Source organism: Phyllopteryx taeniolatus, chromosome 6 (assembly GCF_024500385.1).
Source record: "Phyllopteryx taeniolatus isolate TA_2022b chromosome 6, UOR_Ptae_1.2, whole genome shotgun sequence".
Classification (NCBI taxonomy): Eukaryota; Metazoa; Chordata; class Actinopteri; order Syngnathiformes; family Syngnathidae; genus Phyllopteryx; species Phyllopteryx taeniolatus.
This window is the reverse complement of record NC_084507.1, coordinates 25,640,655-25,647,726: the sequence shown is the minus strand read 5'-3', so window position 1 is coordinate 25,647,726 and position 7,072 is coordinate 25,640,655.

The window sequence follows — 7,072 nt, the reverse complement described above, 5'->3', positions numbered from 1 at the left end:
CCGGCCCCCCTCCTCTTTTTCTGCGCTAGTCCCTCCCATGGACCGACCCACCGGCCAGCCAGCCACCCCTCCCTCCCTCCCTCCCTGCCTGCCTGCCTGCCTGCCTGCCTCCCCTTCCTCCTTTCCTCCGTCGCCCCCTCCTTGCCTCCCGGACCCCACACTACTACTTCCAGTGCGCTCGCCGGGGAGCTCCAGGGGCGGAAGGGACGCACGAGGAGAACGAGCCCGGCCGATGTGCGCTCTTCCCGGACTGGACGTGCTGGTGGTTGGGGGGCCGAGGATGATGGGTGGGTGAGGGTGGGGGGGCGACGCTGCACCCAGTCTGGCTCCTTCCGAGCCGCTCCCCTCCTCATCCTCATGCTCAAAAAGAACCATGTACTGTATTATTATTATTTGGATAATCAGCATTTTGTTCGCAGAAAAAAAATTGAATTAAGGTGCTGGGAAAAGATGATGTTATGTTTGGGCTACCGTTTTGCTTTATTAATACTAATAATTAGTGAGAGTAAATTGGGGGTGTACGCCCAAAACAACCTTGTATTATGATTTGGATAATCAGTTTTTTTTTTTTTTTAATTCAGGAGAAAATAAATAAGGAATCCGCTTCAATACTGGGAAATTATGACGTCCACTTAAGTCCCCCTCATATTTGGACTATTTTTAACATTTTAATAATAATAACAATAATCAGTGAGGATGAATGGGGTGTATACGCCCACAACAGAACCTGCATGTATAATATTTGACTAATCACATATATATACATTTTAAAGAAAAATCCCTGTATCAGCTTCCATGCTGGGAAAGGATGACGTCAACTTTACTACCCCTCGTATTTGGACTATTATTTTTTTCTTAATAGTAATAATTAGAGAGGATGGATGGAGTTTTTTTTTTGAGGGGATGTGGGGGTGTACGCCCACCTCGTGTAGCCACGCTTTGCGGCACCACGTTGTCGTCTCCGCATGAGGATGTTATGTATAGACTAGAGGCTGTCTGGCACAGGAGGAGGAGGAGGGATGGGGGGGTAGGTGTCTGTGTGTGTATATATATATATATATATATATATATATATATATATATATATATATATAGGGGGAAGGGAGTTAGCAGACTGCAGACCCTATGCAGGAGAAGGGGGTCGCATATGGCCATTCGTACATCCAGCACCCCACCCCTCCCCCGAAAAAAAAAATGCTTTTGAAGCAGCAGCAGCAGCCGCGCCGGTGAACAAAAGAAGCGCACCCGTTGCTTCAGACTCCCCAACAAGATGTCCTCGCACACAAGCCACGCCTGACGGCATGTTGGTGGGAGCACACAAAAGACCCACCCTGCCCCCCCCACACACACAAAAGACTTTGCTCGTAGCAGTTTTTTTCGCAAAAGTAGCCGCACATTTTTTTTTTTTTTGGTCCTCCTGGAGGACTACTCCATCTTTTTGTTTTATTCCTCAGAGTCAAAGTCAAGGTTGGCCATGTGTGTGCAGGAGGATGTGAATGACAAGGCAAACTCTGCATGAGGAATATGACACTCACAAGCCTTCCTCCTTCCCTCCTCCTCCTCCCCCCTCTTCCTCCCTAAAATGTTTTCCATCTTCATGCACGTTAAATAAAAAAAAGCTTCTCTCAGCACAGCATGCTGTTTAAAAAAAAAAAAAGGATTATGAACAATTCTCCAATGTGGGAATGTGTGTTGGTGTTTCCCACGTTGGGAAATAATTTTGCCAGGTGGAATTGTTTAGTTTTATTTATTTTATTTTTTTTCCGTGGCCATTAAATTTTGCTTGACTACTCTCTAGTCATGTCTTCAGTGTTTTCCCACACGGTGGTTGGGTTTTCAACATTTGCACCTGAAACACACAAGCTTCCAGTTGACTCTTAACTGAGAGAAAGAAAATATTGTACGTTTGGGAAAAGTCACCTAAATTCTCAGCAAAAACATCTCAGAATTTTTTTTGCAAAACTTTAGAAATGCCATCACACATGAGATTTGAGCATTTTTTTTGTAAAATAAATGCAAAAACTTTATAATACAAACCTCAATTCCAATGAAGTTGTGACGTGTAAAACGTAATGAAAAACAGAATACAATGATTTGCAAATCATTTTCCACCTATAATCAATTGAATACACTACAAAGATTTAATGTTCAAAAGTTTTTTTTTGTTTTTTTTAATATTCACTCATTTTGAATATAATGCCTGCAACATGTTCATAAAAACCTGGCATAGGGGCATGTTTACCACTGTGTTACATCACCTTTCCCACAATTAATGAGCGTTTGGGAACGGAGGACACTAATTGTTGAAGCTTTGTAGGTGAAATTTTTTCCCATTCTTGCTTAATGTACAACTTCAGTTGCTCAACTGTCTGGGGTCCCCGTTGATGTAATTTGCGTTTCATAATGTGCCACATTCTCAATGGGAGACAAGTCTGCTTTGCTACCAGGCCAGTCTAGTACTCACACTCTTTTGCTACGAAGCCACGCTGTCGTAACGTGCGGAATGTGGTTTTGCATTGTCTTGCTGAAATAAGCACAGACATTCCTGCAAAAGACATTGCTTGGATGGCAGCGTATGTCTTTCCAAAACCTGTATGTACCTTTCAGTATTAATGGTGCCTTCACGGAAGTTACCAAGTTACCCATGCCGTGGGCACTTGCACACCCTCATACCATCACAGATGCAGGGTTTTGAACTTTGCGCTGATAAGAATCCAGATGACACTTTTCCTCGACACGACGTCCATGAATTCCCAAAACAATTTGAAATGTGGACTTATCAGACCACTTTGCGTCAGTCCATTTCATATGAGCACAGGGGCAGAGAAGCTGGTGGCGGCATTTCTGGGTGTTGATGTATGGCTTTTGCTTTGCATGGTAGAGTTTTAACTTAATTTGTAGATGTAGCGACAAACTGTGTTAACTGACAATGGTGATGCCGTTTTTTTCATGCAGTGCCGCCTGAGGGTTCGAAGGTTACAGGCATTCAATGTTGGTCTTCGGCCTTGCCACTTACATCCAGAGACTTACCCACATTCTCTGAATCTTTTGATGATATTATGGACCATAGATGATAAAATACCTAAATTCCTTGCAATTGTATGTTGAGAAATATTATTCTTAAACGGTTGGACTATTTGCTCATGCAATTCACAAAGTGGTGAACCTCACACCATCCTTGCTTGTGAACAACTGAGCCTTTCGGGGTTGCTCCTTTTATACCCAATCATGACATTCACCTGTTTACCTGTGAAATGTTTCAATCATTTGTTTTTTTGATCATTCCTCAACTTTACCTTCTTTGGTTGCAGTTTTCCAAGCTTTTTTGTGTTGCCGACATCAAATTCAAAATAAGAGAATATTTGCAAAAAAAAAACAAGGTTCATCAGTTTGAACATTAAATATCTTGTCTTTCGAGTGTATTCATTTAAATATAGGTTGAAAAGGATTTCCAGATCATTGTATTCAGTTTTTTGTTTACATTTTACACAACTTGCCAACTTATTTGGATTTGGGGTTTGTACTTGTGCGACAGATAAAAATGTACTTTTTTGTCTTGGTCCTATCGATTGCATTGAAGAGGAACTACTGCGCATGTCATACTTTTAACAAGAGTCAACGGATAAAGATATTTGCGCCCCAGACTGAAAATCTGTCACTAATCAGACAACATACATGAGCGAAACAACATTACTCATCATTAACCATTAACTATTTATCCTGCTCATCTAAAAATAGAAAATGTTTGTGTTTATTTTATTATTGTTTTTATAATTTTTTTTTGTCTTCAAGGAAAGTACTGTGGTGACCACTGCCAGTGGTGGGGCAGCGCCCTCCCGCCCTCTATTGGCCAGCCGCCACTAAATAAATGGCTGTAAATGGCATCCATCGCGAATAAATATTACGAATACTACAATATTTTGTGACTCTGCATTTTGCTCTTTCTTTGGCTTTTTGTTGCATTTTTTTTGTGACCCTTGTTTCAGCAACTTCACACAGGTGAAAAGAATTACTTGAGGTTAAATTCTTTTTCACTCTTGAGTGACCGTTAATGTTTTTTTGTTTTTGTTTTGTTTTTTAAAGAAATGCATTATTCAAATATAATTATTTAGATTTTTATCCTTTTGGGCCACCATACCTCAAGTGGAAATGTGTCAAAACAGGTCATAGTTGGTATGTGTGACGAGCCACATTGGTTTGGGAAAAAACGGTTTATCAAACAGGGTCTCTAACGAAATAGGAGTACACTGCAGTGAACTCCTATTTTTTTAAAAACATTTTTTATTTAATATGCCAAATGTGACTTCCTCTACTACTAGTACTACAACAAAATTGTTATGCCTATGCCTGTACTCTTATGTGACAGTTAATTGTAAGTTTTTTGGAAGAAAACCAAATTTTTATGCTTTTAAAATTTTTTTATTTTTTTTTAAACCGTACTTCATACAGAAATAAATTAAAACAAACCACATTGGTTTAATGTGAAGTGTCCTGTGCCAGACAAAAACAGCGATGACGAACAGGGACTTTAATTAAATGGCAGCAAATGGCAGTCAAATATGAAATTAAGATTTTTTTTTTGTGGGGGGGGGGGGGGGGGGGGGGGGGGAATTAATACCGAATCTGAAATGATCCTCTGAGATTCTATTAGAACAAGAAAAGGAGAATGAAAATATGGAGCAGGTGCATAATCACAGTCTAGACGGGGGCCAAGTGGGCGGAGCCAATCCGGGAAAGGCTTGTCGTCCTGGAAGGCGTGTGTGGGTGTTGGTGTGAGGCCGGGATTAAACCAACCCCCACCTTTTCACCCCCTCCTCAAAAAAACAAAAAAAACTCAAAAAAAAGTAGCAGCAGGAGAGCAGAATGGCGTGATCCATGCAAGAGCAGAATGGGGGGGATTCTGCCCCCAATCCTCAAACCCTGCGATTGGACGGTGAGTGTAGTGTAGTTTGTCCGAGAGGTCGCCCAGCTCCATTAGAAGGAAAAGGGGGGGGGGGGGGGGGTCCTCAGTGACAGGACAGACCCCATCAATATGGACGTCCACGGTTTCTGCCTTGAGTAAAACAACTCTAGGGTACTACGTCTTACTAAAATTTGCTTTTTCTACTTCGCTATGATATTTCTGCACACTAGTAATACAACTTTGGCATACTAGTAAGACAAGTACATGTTACTAGTGAGGCAAAATAACTAGCATGCAATTTTGGTGTCACTAGTAGTATCCAGGAAGCTACTAGTGTGTGACATATTGGGGCTAGTAGTGTTACTAGTGCAGCACAGTAGTTTTGTAGTAAGGTTTATTTGCTACTTGTCGGACAAAAGTGGCACTAGTAGGGGAAAAAAATACTAGTAAGACACAAGACGTTGTGATAGTTTGCCCCAGTCATTCTACTAGTGTGCTGAATTGTCTTACTAGTGAGGTAGTACATGGACATTGAGCTGGATATCAACTAAATGTTCAAGCGGCTTTAAGGAAATCTGTTAGGATATTGAATAAATACTCAAACCGATACCCATAAAACAGTCGGAGGATTTATTTGGTGGAAGAAAATGTAACTGGTATGCAAAAAGTTGTCCAACTGCAGGTGAGGACAAAGAGTACACTAGTTCATGGACCTTAAGATGAATATCCTTGAATAAATGCTCAAACGGCTATAAAAATAGAACTATAGTAATAATTAAAAACACTCTGCAAATCCTAAATAAATACAAATAATAAATACCCTATCACCTACCATACAAAAAATACATTTAATTTAAAATCACAGATACAACATATCAAATGAAACCACAATAAAGAAACGCATTTGAATACGTTTAAATTTTACTTCAATAGTTTGAAAAATAAAGCATTAGAATAAATTAACAAATGCAAAAAGTATCCTACAAACCTACAATTAATATAAATAAATACATAATACATATAAATAAATTATTGAAAATAAAACAACAAAAACCTGAATTTAATTTTTGATTTTTAATTGTTTTTTAGATTTGAATTTTAAAAACATTGGGATTAAATAACAATTACAAAATTGTTACTACTAACCTACAGTAAATAAAACATTTAAATAAAACAACAAATTCCCGACAAGTCTAAAATGAATAGAAAATATTACAAGTATGCCAAAAACAAATTCTCCTCGTGAGCATACTAGTACTTCAAGTGGATATCCTTGATATGGAATAAACATTCAAACAGTTTTCAGCATTTTAGAGATTATTATTTTTTTTTTCTTACTAGTCTGCCAAAGTTGTCCTCCCAGTGAGGACAAAGAGTGTACTAGTACATGGATCTTATGCTGGATATCAACAATATGGAATAAATACTCAAATATATATAAATACTGTTTGAGCATTATTTCCACACTAGTAGGCCAAAGTGGCACAAATAGTGCAAGAAACATTAGTTGTTAGACAGTTGTTGTACCCCGGGCCTGAATTCTCTACATATGGAGTAAATGCTCAACGGGCTTTTTGTGTGTGTGTGTGTGTGTGTGTGTGTGTGAGAGTTACAGGATACTTGTGAAAGTACAAGTGAGGTCATGTTACTGATTGTGACCATCTGGCCGTCAGAGTGGTCCCCACTGTCCTTTCCTTTCTTTACCCCCCGCTCCCCTGACCCCCAAGCCCACCTCTTCTTCCACCCGTCTGATGATGAAAGACATCTTTGGGTTACTGTTACCCCACACCCCAACATTTACACACACGCATGCGAGGCCTTTCTTTGTCCACTATTGCGTCCCCCCCACATGAACGGTAGTCCCCGAGTCTCCCTTTTGAATTTCCACTGGCAGATGTCCGTTTTTTTGCTTGTGAAAGACGCGTGTGCCGCACAAAGGGACTGTCAGCATGGCCAGCAGCAGCAGCACGTGCTCAACAGGCCGATGATGTCAGGCTTCCTGCAACAAAGAACCCAACTCGGTCCCCATCTTGCGCTTCTATTTTGGCTTCGATTTTTCATTTTTTGTCGTTTAGCCCTCACGCAGATGTTTGTTTTCTGAATGGTAACAAACTAGAGTAAAGCAGACTGGACCTTCTGTATGTGGTGGGGGGAAATACATACACGGGA